We start from the raw sequence: 14982 nt of genomic DNA on the forward strand, positions 1-14982 counted from the left end.
TTACTGTTTCTCTGTTAGACCAAGGGGATCCTTGCATCTCCAAGCCCCACAGACATTTCCCAAAAAAAAAAAAAACAGAACAAGCTCCGCTCCACACAAGGTGACATCTTTCCTATTCAAGCCCATTTCAGTTTTCAAGTTAAAAAAATGATTCCCTGGCTCATGGAGCTGCAGGTTCAGCAGGGACTATGGAAATATGATCTTTGTTCTAAAATGGAGAGGACAAAGGGTGGCACCAGCTCACTTGCTGTGAAGAAATTATCCCGCCTGGACTGCAAGACAAAGGGGAATGTGTTCGGAGGGCTCAGCCCTGCCCGGGGTGGGGATGAATTACTCGGAGACAAGGTCAGTCTTTGCAACAAAGCAGAACATTTCAGGCAGTGATTCAGGAGCTTTGCCTCCACGCTGCACTACTCCAGCTTAAACTTTGGAAAAATGGGAGCCTTTTCCTGTTTTCCTTCTCTGAACAGGACTCAGCAAGCTGAGACTGAATGATCTTTATTTCTAAAAATAATACCAACTTGGATCTCGAAGCTGATTCTCTCTATAGGATATCAGAAACCATGCTGGGGCGAAAGCAAATACAAGGAGACTGAGCCAAGTGCTCAGGGGTGACCCTCCCCCACTTCTGCAAGGACAGCAGTAGCAGCAGCTGCTGTGCCAGCCGCTGGAAAATCCAACATGGACCAGCAAGGCGGGTCTCAGAGAGACAGACTCTCGGACAGGGGTTTTCGGGGACTCATGGTGGAGGCCTTTGGAGGTTATCACAAATACCCAGACTTGGGAGATTTTTTTTTTTTTTTTTTTTAATAGAGGCATGTTTTATTTATTTATTTGTTTGTTTGTTTCGTTTATACATGCACTGGGTACAGTCAGAAGCACGGGAGGGTGAGAGAATTCACTAGAGCCAGAGCGGGGAGCAGAGCAGGCAGAAGGACCGAAGTACACTGCTGAGGGGAGCAGCGGCGGCAGGAGAGGTCTGCGCGCCATGTGGACCCTCCTCTGGCCGGGAGCAGCCGGGGATCGAACCGGCGCCGCAGAGGCTGCGGGCAGCTTCGCAACCCAGCACTCAACCGCTGCGCACCACGGGAGGCCCAGACTGGGAGATTTTGAAGGCTTTGGTGCAATTATCCTTCCTGTGCCTTCTAGAGCTTCTGCCAAACAGGAGACATTTCCTTGGCCATATTGCCACATTTAGAGCAGCACTGGTAAAATGTGATCAAAGAGAAAGAAATGGGGGTGGGAGCTGTGGGGGCTGAGAAGGTAAGAGATGAACATGAAGGAGATGGGTCACAACAAATCGTGGACCAAAATTTCCTGGCTCAAGTGTGCCAAATTTGTCAGGTCCTATTAACAGCTAAAACCCAACAATAGACAAGGCTGGAAATTGTTATGGTCCATATGATGCAGCCACTAAACACCCAGGACACTGGAGAGGCCATGGGGTACACAGATAAGAGGGTCATCGCCCTAGCCAGCCCTTACCTGCTGTGAGACTTTGAGCAAAAATATGCCTTCCTTTGCCTCAGTTTCTCCTCTGAGCAGTGGAATAGTATTACTTCCTGCACAGAAGGGCATTGTGAGGGTTAACATGCATCAGGCAGTCGGAGCAGGGCCTGGCCTGTGTGAGCTCTTAGGGGAAGGGAGACAGGAAGTATCTGTACACATTTGTTAGCCAGGGGGCAACCAGGAAAACAGCACATTTGTTATTTAACAAAGAATGTAATACAGAGAATTGATTTAAATAGATATTACAGGAGAGCAGTGGCAGAAAGTAGACATAGGTGGGGGGCGGGGAGAGATATGCCCACCCTAGGAAGCAGCTGGGCAGCTGCCGTCCCCACGTGGCTGGGGGAACCAAGGGGAGTGTAGATTGGCTTCTAGAAGACTGGAAGGGAGCATTTCCATAGAGCTGGGACTCTGTGAGGAGAGGGCATTGCCCTGCTGGTGCCAATCTCTGAGCACAGAGGCTGGTTCTGGAAGTGCAGGGAATCCGGAAAGTAAACCAAGTGTCCTTGATGGAGGATAAGAATAGAAAAACTTGGGCCTCCCCGGTCAAACGCTGTGAAGCTGTCCACAGCCCCTGCAGCATGAGTTCAATCCCTGGCCAGGGAGCTACCCACATGGCACGGCAGACCTCTCCTGTCTCCCCGCTGCTCCCCTCAGCACTGTCTTCAGTCCATCTGCCTGCCTGTTCTGCAACCCGCCCTTTGTCTGGTGAATCCTCTCACCCTCCCGTGCTTCTGACTGTACCCCAGTTATTGTATAAATAAATAAATCTTTAAAAACAAGGAATAGAAAAACTGGAAAGTCCAAGAACCTAACTCATACAAGGAGGTGGGGGTAGAAGGGATGAGTATAATTCATTAACCCAGTTACAGAAACCAAGACCCTTAGGCATCAACACCCAGATCAGGAGGCGCAACACCCCGAAACTATCAGGCTGCTATAGGGAGTGTCAATGGCACAAACCATCCACCCACAAAGATGAGCCCCTCCCTGAAGATGATAAAACCTAATGCAGCCCCCACAACGGGGCAGCCCTCTGTCTGCCCACCTGTGCCTATACAGGTGCTTCCTTCCACCAACTCTCTCCCTCTGCAGGGCAGCAGCAGCCTCCTGCCTGCCCGTGACCTGTGCCTGCCGGGGCTTCTCCTCACTGACCTCCCTCAGCAGAGGCCTCTCTCCTCGAGGCCGCCCGCCTGCAACCACGCAGGCTTCTCAGCAAACCTGTCCCTTTCGGGGCAGCCCTACCTGCCCGTTTGTGTCCACGCAAGTGTCCTTTACTCTCCTGTCCCTTTTCCAATGAGCCTGCTCTTTGAACAGCAGCACCGTCTCTGCCTCCTGGAGGAGCTTGCCGCCCACACGGAGCCCTGGGGAAGCCTTCCGCGTGACCCCAAGGACCCCGCACTCTCCGAAACGCCATCATCCCCATCACCAGGGCGAAGCTCAGGAGGGTGGAGGCGGCCCGGCCTCTCCTCCTGCCGGCCTGCCCCACGGTGCCCCCTGTTGGCGGGGCCTGGCCGGGTGAGGCAGTGGCGCAGGTGGCGCAGCATCACCTGGCGGGCGTGATCTGGGGGCTCAACGCTGCCGGTCTGGGCGTCCCAGAGCACAGTGGTTCTGGTTCGGAGGAGGAGGAGGGGTGGGCAGGGCCGGGGGAACAAGACCTCGGGAGTGGGTTTAAAGGCAGGCCTGAATGACTGGTGGCCGCAGGAGGAAGACAGGACCACATTGGTTGGCACAGTGCAGAAGGGGGGATAAACAGAGTTGGGGGGTGAGGTCAGACAAGGGCAAAGGTCATTCTAGATGCGGGAGAGGGTGGCAGGCGTCCAACTCCCAGATCCACCGCCCTGCATCTTCTCAAGAGTGGGAGCCGAGAAGGCGGTGAGTAGGCACCGGGGCAGGGGATGGTGGGTGGGGTGGGGTGGTTGTCACAGTGTGAACCCGGGGAGCATCAGAGCCATCAGGGCTCTGCAGGAGCTACAGTTCTTGGGGCCTCGTGGGGGAGCTGGTGGGGCTACAGTGAAGGCAGCCGCAGGGCTCCCAGCCCAGGAGGGGGCAGCACATGAGCGGCTGGTCCTGGGCTGGCCCTGGTGTGGTGACTCAGCGGGGGCGCCCCCTCCTCTGCACACCTGTGCCTTCATCTGTGAAGGACTGATCACCAGAATGTCCACCTGGGCTGTGAGATGCTGTGTGCATGATAAGGCGGAGGGAGTGAGGTGCCTGGAGGGATCTTACCTGTTTTCCGAGGATTACCAGACCCACGCAGAGCAAAGAACACCCCGTACTAAGAGCTCCGGGGCTGGGGGCTGGGGTGGTGCCTCTCAGCACGGACCTATAAACACCACTTGTCACCCAGAACTGCTGGGTCTCTGTCCCATTCCTGAGGGGTCACCTCCAAATCCTTGGGATGTCCGAGTGATGGGCGTACCTGCTATTCAAGGTGGTCCCTCCTGACACCCGAATATTTTACGATAAACCACATGGTACTGGGCCTCCCTGGTGGCGCAGCGGTTGAGCGCTGGGTTGCGAAGCTGCCCGCGGCCTCTGCGGCGCCAGTTCGATCCCCGGCTGCTCCCTGCCCACCGGAGGAGGGTCCCGCATGGCGCGCAGACCTCTCCTGCCGCCCGCTGCTCCCCTCAGCAGTGTCCTTCGGTCCTTCTGCCTGCTCTGCTCCCCGCTCTGGCTCTGGTGAATTCGCTCACCCTCCCGCGCTTCTGACTGTACCCAGTACTTGTGTAAACAAAAAAACAAGCAAATAAATAAATAAATAAATAAAACATGCCTCTATAAAAATGAATAAATAAATAATAATAATAATAAAAACCACATGGTATCAACCTCGGAAAGCCGGGCCTGGAGGTCCCTCCAACCATGGTTGATGGTTTAACCAAGCCCGTCCACAGAGACCCCCGTGGAAACACAGAACACCGACACCTGGGTGAGCTTCCCGTGACAGACCCTCATGTGGGAGAATCACGCCATCGAGGGTGACAGAAGCGTTGAGTCTGGGCCCCTTCGGTCTCTCCCTGGGGCTGGTTCTGCATGACTTGAGAGCAAGCCAAGCCCTCTCCCGAGTTCTGAGCATCAGAACTGCAGAAACTGAGGGAGTTGTGGGAACCCCTGAATTTGTAGCCAGCTGGGCAGGCAAGAGGCCGGCCTGGGGCCCTGCGTGAAGCAGTCTAGTGCAGGATGGGCCTCTGACCTGGGAAGTTTGGCCCAATGTCTGGAAGTTGGTGTCACTGCATCCTGCCTCGAGGGGGGTGGGTAGGGCTGGACCCCTTGGGGAGCAGCGGGGGCGTGGTGAGAGGCCTCCCTTCCCATGAACACTGAACACAGGTGGGGTGGGCGGGTTGGGGACACAGTGGCATCATTATAGAGTATGTGGGACACATGGAGGAACACCTCCTCTCCCGCTGTCCAGGTGGCCGGGGCTGCTGCTCCGCCAGAGGCTCCTGGTGTTTGCACACTCCCTGGAGGGGCCAGGTGTGCCTGTCCAGCCAGGGGAACGGGCTTGGGCTGTCCGTCCCTCAGATGATGGATGCCACCCCCACCGGCCAGAGCTGGGTCCAGAGCACCAACAGAATGGCAGGTTCCAGGATCTGGGAGTGGGAGGCCTCCTCAGGGTCGCAGGGCAGCAAGACAGTGCAGCCAGGGGTCTCTGGGGGACCCCCGCCACAGGCTGTGGAGCCCTTCCCCCACACCACATCTTCAGAGTGCTCTTTCTCAGCCAAAGCATCCGTCCCCAGGGGACATTGGGCAATGTGTGGGGACGTTTTGATTGCCACAACTTGGAGGTGCAACTGGCATAGGGTGGATATGCCTGTGGTGTTGCTAAAGCATGCACAGGGCGGCCCCCACCACGAAGAATGAGCTGGCACAAAATGTCACCAGTGCAGAGGATGAGATCCCGCTCTAGAGAAAGAGCTAGATCAGCAGCAAGGACCAGGCACGGGGCAGCCACGTCACCACCACCCGCTAGTCACCACAGGAAACACATCTGTTTTCCATTTCTCTCTTCTCAGAGGGGGCTGGCATGGAGACGCCTCGGGCCCCTGCTTCAGCGCTGGAGCCTCGGCCTGCTCTGCCGGGAGGGGTCATTTGACACGGGTTAGACCCGTGAGACGGTCACGTCTTAAACTCCAAAGCGAAGTGTCTCAACAGCCAAAACTGACTGGAAGAGTGGAGTGAGTCTGCCCTCTGCCCGATGGGGAAGGGAGTTTTGACGGCACAGCTGGAGTCTGTGAGTGGGAAATAAATCCTTAAGGGGCACTTCAGCAAGACTAGGCTCTTCAGCGAAACTGGCTGGGCGTTGCGAGCACAGCGCCTGACACAAGTAAGGGCCGAGTAAGTGGTCGCCACTTGGGGTAAGAGGAGTGGAGATCCGCAGCGGGGGCGGGGAGGAGGAAGGCCCCACAGCCAGCGTATTTCCACTGGAGCACGAAGACCAGGGGAGTGGGGTGTTGTCTGCAAGGCACTGGGCTCCTGAAACCTCCTTGGGGGAGCCCATCCCTAAGCTTCCGCCCAGTTTCCTTCAGTTCTCTGAGGTGGACCCGATTCTCCTTCCTGAGATAAGTCACCGGGAGTCTCCAAACCTCCCCTGCCCACTGCTCCCTCTGCACCTCGCACCCCTCCATGGCCTGGAATCTGGGCTGGCAGTCTGTGACTCGCTTGAGGGGCAGAATGTGACACAACCGATGTCCTGGGATTCGAGACTTGGGTATAAAAGGGGCAAACATGGGCCTCCCTGGTGGTGCAGGGGTTAAAGACAGCGCTATGGAGCTGTCTGCAGCCACTGCGGCATGAGCTCATTCCCCGGCCAGGGAGCTACCCACATGGCGCAGCAGACCTCTCCTGTCTCCCTGCTACTCCCCTTAGCAATGTACTTCAGTATATCTGCCTGCTCTGCTCCCCACTCTGCCCCTGGTGAGTCCTCTCACCCCCCACACTTCTGGCTTACACCCAGGTTCTTGTATGCATAAATAAATAAATCTTTAAAAAAAAAATAAAAGGCGCAAATGTGAATGGAACTGCAGGGTCTAGGATCTGGGCGTGGGAGCCCTCCTCTGGGTGGCCTGGAGGGGCTGCCCACAGGATGCTCCCCCTTTGGCCCAACCACGGTGTCATTGGAGAGACCACACTCAGTGGGCGCTCTGGCTACGGTGGCCACCCAGGGTGCCCTCCTGGGGGTTCAGCCCATCGAAGGTGCCACCATGCAAGACCCCGAGCGAGAACCCTCCAGCAGGGCCCAGTCAACCCACGATGGACCCCGAATAGTATTGCTTCAAGCCACTAAGCATTAGGGTGATTCATTACTCAGAAACAGATAATTGGAACACTTCCCCAGAGTCAAGTACTCTCAGAAACATATGCTCCTCTCTTGCATGAAAATTTAATTGTCTTTCTAGTGATTGTCTAGGAAGGGTTCGCTCAAGTGGGACATCTGGGCTGGGGGAATCACCATCACAAGCCCGAAGTCCAGCGTACTCATAGCATCCACTCAGAGGCCGGGTCACCCCTGATTAGGAACATTCCAGACCACCTCTCCTCCGCCCCCCCGCCCATCCCATCCTCCTGCGCGCCTCTCGCTCTCCTCCATAAAGATCAGATTGCCGCTCAAAAAACAAACCAAACAACCAAACAAACAAAAACCAGTGTAGAAATAGCGCCAGGTCCTGGGAAATGTGACCAGTCTCAGAAAATGCAGTTTGGCGGGGGGAGAGAGGCCGAGTCCAAGACCAACATGCTAGGCTAGCCGCCAGGTGGGGGGCTCAAGAGCTTCGTCTTCCTTTTACACACACAAAGGAAAACAGAACCCCCTGGTAATTCAATACCAATTAGTTATTAGCAAAAAATGTTTCCAAAAATTGTATCACCGTTCAACAGGGAAATAGGATTTAATTGAGCCATTTCAACTCACCAGAGTAGCTGCTGATCCCCACTAACGGGGGAGACAGTAATAACTGCAGAGCCCCCCCTTTGCTGGGATTCTGGGTGACCGCGTGATTCTGGGTGACCGCGTTGTTCCCCGTCCCACATTCCCATGCCTGTGTCCGGGAGGATGTGGGGCAGTCTGGGATAGTATGTTATTTCTGCACTGAATCATTTCCAGATGTGAAATAGCTGCTGGAGCCTGACAGCTCATGATGCCCTTCCAGAAGTCGTCTGTGGCATTTACAGAAACCTCAGCCCAAACTGTGAGTTTGCCTCCCCGCTTGGCAAACAGGCTTCGGGTCTGCTTTTTATGCTGAGTCAGTGGTTCCCAAATGTGTCTGCTTATTAGCATCATGGGAGATCTTTGAAAATGGGGATCTTTGGGGACCTCCCTTGTGGCACAGGGGTTAAAGACACAGCACGATCAAGCTATTGCCAGCTACTGCCGCATGAGATCGATCCCCAGTCAGCCATGGAGCTACCCACATGGCGCGGCAGACCTCTCCTGTGTCCCCCGCTGCTCCCCTCAGCAGTGGATTTCAGTAGATCTGCCTGTTCTGCTCCCCACTCTGTCTCTGGTGAATCCTCTCACCTCCCGCACCTTTGGCCTGTGCCCCAATTCTTGTATACATAATTAAATAAATCTTTAAAAAAGTAAAAAAAAAAAGAGAAATATCAATATTTTTATTCATTTATTTGCATAGAAGAACTGGGGTGCAGGCCAGAAGTGCAGGGGGGTGAGAGGATTCGCCAGAGACAGAGTGGGGAGCAGAACAGGCGGATCTACTGAAACACACAGCTGAGGGGAGCAGCGGGGAGACAGGAGAGGTCTGCTGTGCTGTGAGTGTCAGCTCCCTGGCCAGGATCGAACTCAGGTCGCAGTGGCTGGCGATAGCTTCATAGTGCTGAGGCTTTAAGCCCTGCGCCACCAGGGAGGCCCGACTCTGTTAACTTTTGGAGGAGTTTCTCAAGGGTGGTGGGAGATCCCTGCCGTTTTCCGCATCTGCCGGGCCGAGTCCTCACGGCTGACCCGCCACCTCCGCGCGGTGCTCACGGCCTGCACATCTTGCCACCACTGTCTGGCATCGGCTGGAACCCAGAGCAGCGCACCCTGAAGTTGAAGTCACTGGTAGAGGGCTGGAGAGATCAGTCATCACCCAGCTGAACTGTCTCAAAGCCACTGGTAATAGATGCCAAGCGATAGCACTGTGTACCGATTAAGGGTGGCACGGTGGCAAACATTACATTTGCAACTTAAAAAAAAATTAAGCTCAGGCTGTTCTACTCATTCAGAAAGGCCCATAACACCTCAGGCAAGACCCTGGGCGTCCTGGGCCTGCTCTGTCTCCTGCACAGGTAAAGGCTGCAGGTCAGAGTAACAGACCCATACCCGAGGACTCTGTGCCTCTCCCGGAATACCACTTCTGCCTGCTGAGAGCTGGGGGTGGGGGGGGGTGTGCGCTGGGGCCCTGGCCGAGGACCCGGGGTGAACCCACTTTGCAGTTCTGTGTCATCATGTCCCTCCTTGGGTGCACCAAGCTCCCAGGCTGAGCACCTGGGCTTGCAGGTACTTGTCACGTGGCAACGGGAGCTCAGTCTCAAACGGTGGGGTCTCCGTGCTAGCTCTGATGGTATGGGTATGGATTTTTCTAGGCCAGGCAGAGTCAGGAAGACTGCTGTGTTGTTCTAAGCTGCATTGGGAGCCGTCAACCTCTCTCTCCCAGGACCCCCAGGCCAGCCTCACGGAGCCAGGGGGAGGCAGGGTGTCGGGCTGTCCTGGGCTCTGCATTGGCGCCCAGGCCCCTGTGCCCAGCTCAGCTTCCCGCCCTGGCAGAGGCCGGCGGCTGGCAGCGTTTCTTGAGGGCTAGGAACGGGGTAAAAGGAGAAAAATTCTCCGGCCCCCATCTCCAAGCTCCAGCTCCATGCTGCTCAGGAGCACCCCAGGGGCCCATTCTGGCTTTTTGTTTGTTTAAAGCAATTCAACGAATTAGCCTTTAAGTTGCACAGGGAGCCCTTGCTCCGCTATGCTGTTTTGAACCGGTGAGGAGGCTGCTGGTCCGCCGATGGTGCCCTGAAGGAGAAAAGGCATCTTAACTCATCCTCAAGATGCTGATGGCCTTACCGGGCCAGGACTTCCGGGCCACGAGCAGAAAGCGCAAGGAGCGCTGCTTGGGGAGGGGCTTCCTGTGGGCGCGGGAGCAGCAGCGTGGCACCCTCTTACTACCAGGCTTGCGGGCACACGTGTGGCATTCGGTTACAGGCTCCCGTGCCCTGAGCTCCCTTCTTGGCCCCAGCTGTCCAGCCCATCCTGCACAATCATTACTTAAATTACCAGTGCTGTGTCTGGAAAGAATCGAAGGGTTTGACCTTCAGGAGCGAGCCTCGGGGAAGGGGAATTTCTATTTTCGGGATGTGGATCATGAGCATCAGGAGCGGGCAGGTCCTGCTCCAGGCTCCATGTCTTTTGCCAGCTTGGTGAAATGGGGTAAACGTGCCCCTCTTTTGTACCCAAGCTTCCCCCCAACACACACACACACACACACACACACACTCACACACACCCCAACTGGCTCCTGGGGAGGAGGCCTGAATGGCTGCGCTGTTTGCATGAAAGGCTGCTGGACTTCCCAGAGGCCACGTGCTTCTGGGTGGGGGGCACAGGGGTTCATTTCCCCCTCTGTATGTGAGGCTCCACCCTCAGGTAGGAGAAAACAGCCCCATACCATGAGCTCAAACGCAGCGCCCAGCCTGGGGCCGTGTCCAGCCTGCTGTTTGCTTTGGGAAGCACCCAAGGTCACATTTTTGAGAGATGTGAAAGAGGAAAGCCTTGCACAACAAAAAGCCCCCGGAAAACTGGGGACACACCCATCCCCCGCCTGGATGCTGGGCAGCCTAGAGAGACACGGTCCTGTTTTCCTGCTCCCCACTGCCAAGATGCCAGGCCCGTCTGCCTGATGCCCTTCTTTTGGGAACTGTCCTCAGCAGTTGAGTGCGTGGCTGCAGCCTCTCTTCCCTTGGAGAACTTTCGCCAGAGGCGGGCGGCTCTGAACACGTCTGAATAGACCAGCACAGTTGGGTGGGGGGGGGGCGGCAGGCTCATGGGGGGCCCTGTCTCTGCCCACACTGGGCTTGGGCACTGGAGACCCAGCTGGCTGAGTCCAAAGTGGAGTTATGTCAGCAGGAGTCTGGGGAACGTTCTGGTGACTCTTCCACTGGTCACGGTCCTCGGTGCGGCCAGCCTGTCCCAGCGCTCACAGGGCAGGCGCTGAGAGGGCCACTCACTTCCGCCTGGTACCCAGGGGGCCCCTGCCTGTGGCGAGCCCTTCCTGCCTGGCGGAGCGGGGAGCTCTGCCAGCCGCAAATGGACAGCGGTCTGTCCAGGTGGAAAGTCGGGCTAACGCAAGCCTGTAATTACTGTATTTAGCAGAGATGCCAGTTTCTCCCTCCTGGGTCGTTTTTAAAAATGGAAACTAGTTTTCTTTGCAGGCGCCTCTGCCCGACGAGCCAAAGACCATGAGTCTATAGAACCTCGCGTGAGTCCCAGCCCAGGCGGCGTCCACCGCGGCCAGGCGCTCCTTTGGGGGGAAAGCAAGTTCCTGCTGTGTCCACTTGGCAGAGCCGGGACGGCGGAAGTGCTAGCAAGGGGTTCTGGAGCCAAGGAGGGCTCGGTTCCCAGGCGATTTCCCTACCCATCTTCGGTTGCCAAAATAACAGCTCCCCAAGAAGGTGCACCTCATAGTTCCCGGAAACTGCATCTGCTTCCTTATAAGGCAAAAGGTGCGCTGCAGATGTGACTAAGTTAAGGCTCCCAAGATAGGGAGGTTATACGGGGAGGGGCCCATGACCCCATGAGGTGTATCTGAGAGGGCGGGACAAGGCCCAAGCCAGAGAGGGCCTGATAACAAGCAAAAGCCAGAGGTTGCAGCTGCCGTGCTGCACCTGGCAGGAAGGCCCGGGCCTAGGTGCGGTGTGCAGGAGGCCCAGGTGCCAGCAGCGGCGCCTTGCCCTGCCCACAGGTCCACTCTGAACTCCTGACCTCCAGAAACATAAGCTAAAAAATCCGCCAGGACAGGGCCCCCAGGCATCAACTCATACCTCAGCTGGGCCTCTGGCTGGGCAGCACACCCACCGCGCAGCAAGCCAAGGTGCCATCAGCCCAGGCGTGAGGAAAAGGCCCAGTGGAGGGAGCCCAGCCGCACAAGCCTGGGCAAGGCTGCCTGGCAGCCAGGGAGACACAAACAACCCCTCCCAAAACAGATGGCACCCCGACAACGCCAGAGGTGGGCAGGACTGGCTGCGAGCCCCCTCCTCCGACACCCACATGAGCGCGCAGGGCTCCCTGCATCCAGGCATCTGGTACTGTCCTATTGTTGTTTTTTTTTAAAGATTTATTTATTTATTTGTTTATTTATTTACACAAGCACTGGGTACAGTCAGAAGCGCGGGAGGGTGAGAGAATCCACCAGAGCCAGAGCGGGGAGCAGAGCAGGCAGAAGGACCGAAGCACACTGCTGAGGGGAGCAGCGGGCGGCAGGAGAGGTCTGCGCGCCATGTGGGACCCTCCTCCGGTGGCCGGGGATCGAACCGGCGCTGCAGAGGCTGCGGGCAGCTTCGCAACCCAGCGCTCAACCGCTGCGCCACCGGGGAGGCCCTACTGTCCTGTTTTTAATTAAAAACACGAGTCATGAATTCTCACCGGAGCCCTAGAGTGACGAGTGTCGGCCACAAGAAAGGGGCCACAGGCCGTGAGCAGATCCCACACAGCAAATCCCGACCCCCTACTCCCTGGGGCGAAGGGAAGTGAAGGTGAAGGCAGAGAGAGCGGGACGCACGCATAAGTCAAGGAAACCTCCAGAAGGAGGGGCAGGACGTAGGCATTTCTCCCTCTTGCCCCACTGGGAGCCCCCCTGCCAGCAGGTGACCTTGGACCCTGGCCACCAGCACTGGGAGGTGTCCGCTCCTTCAAGACACCTGGTTGGCGTTACTCTGCCAAGAAGCCAGCAACTGCCTCCAGCTAATGGGCAGATGAGACACAGCACAGTGGGCGGGGCCCTCGGGCTGCCATGCGGAGAAGGCTCTGGAAGCTAATGACCTGAAGGGTAGCCAGTGTCAGCAGGTTGCGGGCGGAGAAGTGGGGCAGGCGGGGCCCAGAGGCCTACAGGAGACCTGAATTTCCAGCCTCCAGGGCACACCCACGAGGCCAGGAGGCCACGTGAGGGGTAGAGCCGGACTTACCCACCGAACCGCTGAACCTCTGCAGAAACAGAAACTCGGGGGGAGCCCTGACCACACCTTGCAAGCAGGTAAGAATCCCGTGGGACCAGTCTGCCCTCCGTGAGCGCGGGAGGCACACCCGCCACCCTGCCGGGCACCTGCTCCGGGGAGCTCCCGAATGGAAAGCCACCGCCGCGGCTAAGTCCACGCGGAGGAGCGGCCACCTCCCTTCCCCTGCCCTCCAGCCTCCCAGAGAAAGGACTTGTGTTTCAGGAAGGCCTCGGGGCCCTGCAATTCCGCGGGGAGCCGAAGCCTCGCAGGGAAGGTCGCTTCAGGGAGGGGAGCGAAGCAGGAAGGCCTCCTAATAAAAGCGTGTAATTTGCCATCTGGCGGCCGTGGCTCCAAGTTTTCCGCGCGGGGGCCCGCCTGCTTGCTTTCTCGGAGGGAGAGAAGGGTCCTCAGGCGTGTCTCCCTGTGGACACTGTCCACGAGGGGGTGGGGAGGCCGGGAGACGGGGCAAGACAGTCCCTTTCACCTGCGAGGCAGGTATTACCCGCGAGCTGGGCTCTGGGCTGGCGATCGGATCGGATCAAGCCTGATGCCAGGCCCCTGGCGGGTCTGCTCATCTGGACCCCAAGCCTCGGGGCGCGGGGAAGCGTGCTCGCTCGCCCTCTCTCCAGGGGCGCCCCGGCCGGCTCTGCTCAGACATCAGCAGAGCCTGGGGCCGCTGGGCCAGGGCTGGGGCGTGCTCACCGCCCAGTGGGGGGCTATTTGGAAGCTGGGGCCAGGGTGGCCCTCCCAGGACGGGCCCCAGCCGTCAAGAGGGATGCTGATGGGTGAGTGCCAGGGGTGAGGGAAAAGTTCCTCCGAGAGGCCGGGGTGCGCGGGGGGGGGGGGGGGGGGCTCGAGAGCCGCCAGGGCAGGGGGAGGCAAGAGGCAAGAAGGAGGGGTCAGGGCAGGAGGAACCGGAGGTGCGGGGCTGGGGGGCATCAGGGAGGACAGAGGCGCCATTGTGCGGCCGGGAACCCGGGCGAGGACTTTGCCCTGCACCTCCCTCCCGGCCGGCCGCGGGGAGCCGGCGCCCCAGGGGCGCCGAGCCAGCAGGCCGCCCCCGCGCCCTCGCGCGCCGGCCGGTTTGTGGTCCGCCCCGCCCCCCGGCCCCGCGCCCCCCGGCCGGGCCTCCCTTCCCTGTGCCTCAGTTTCTCACCAGAATCTGGGCGCAGAAAGGCGGGCGTCCGCGGCTGACGGGGAGACCCGGCGTGGGGAGCAGGGCGAGGCCACCCCCGCGGCACCGGCCCCCCGCGCGAGTCGTGCCGGCGCCGGGGCCCGCGGCGGAGGGGGGTGGGGGGGCGGGGTCTGGCCCCCAGCTCCGGCGCCCCCTCCCCCCGCCGCCCGCGTCCCCGCGCCCCGTGACCGCGGCACTGCGGCTGCGGCGCGGCCTCCCCACCCCCAGCGCTCCCGGGGCGCGGGGCGCCAGACGAGACCTCGGAGGACGCGCGCCGCGCCGCCGGGAGTGGGGGCGCACGGGGGCCCCTCCCTCTCCGCGCGCCCAGCTTCTCGGAGCCCCCGCCTGGGAGCGCGCCGCTGAGTCACCTTCCCGGAACGCTCCGGGCCCGCCGGGGCTGCGGGGGGCGGGGGCCTCCCCGCCGCGCGCCGAGGGGGTCCCCCGGCCGGGACGCCCGCGCCCCCCGCCCCTCCGAGGGCTGGACGAGCCGGCCCGGTTCTGGGTCCCGGGAAGAGAAGAGAGCGCGGGGCGCGGCCGGGCCGTGGGGAGGGGGAGGGGAGGGGTGGGTGGGGGTGGGGAGCGCGGGGGGCGCGGGGCTGCTGCAGCCTGGACCCCCACCCCCTCGGGCCCCTACGGGTTTTTTTGTTAACTTTGAGCCTCCCCGATCGGGTCCCCAAGTCGGGCTGCGCCTCGGCGAGCTACCCCCGCCCCCCGTTTAACTCGCGGACACGTCGGGCCAGCCCCCCCCGCGGCGTCCACGCCCCCCCCTCGGGCCCGCCAGCCCCCCCCGCGCCCCCGCCTTTAGCTTCTCGGTGGGTTTGGGGCGTCGGCCTGGCGGGCCCCGGGGGCGGTGCCCCGGCGCACGCGAACGCCCCCGACGTCCGCGGGAAGAGGCTCCGCCGCTGAAGTTCTGGCCCTGGCCCCCTCCGCCCGCCGGGGGGCTCTCCGCGGCGCCCCGGAGCCGGGGGCCGAAGACCAGCTCTCGGGAGACACGGGGCGGCGGGAGGGCCGCGGGGGGCCCCCGGCGGCCGGGCCTGGACCCCGGTGCGGGGCGGGGCGCGCGGCGCGCAGGGGGCGGCGGCGGCCGAGGGCGCGCTGGGAGCCCCGAG

The sequence above is a fragment of the Talpa occidentalis genome, unplaced genomic scaffold (assembly GCF_014898055.3).
Source record: "Talpa occidentalis isolate TD23 unplaced genomic scaffold, MPIMG_talOcc4v2.1 talOcc4.7, whole genome shotgun sequence".
In the NCBI taxonomy this organism is placed as follows: domain Eukaryota; kingdom Metazoa; phylum Chordata; class Mammalia; order Eulipotyphla; family Talpidae; genus Talpa; species Talpa occidentalis.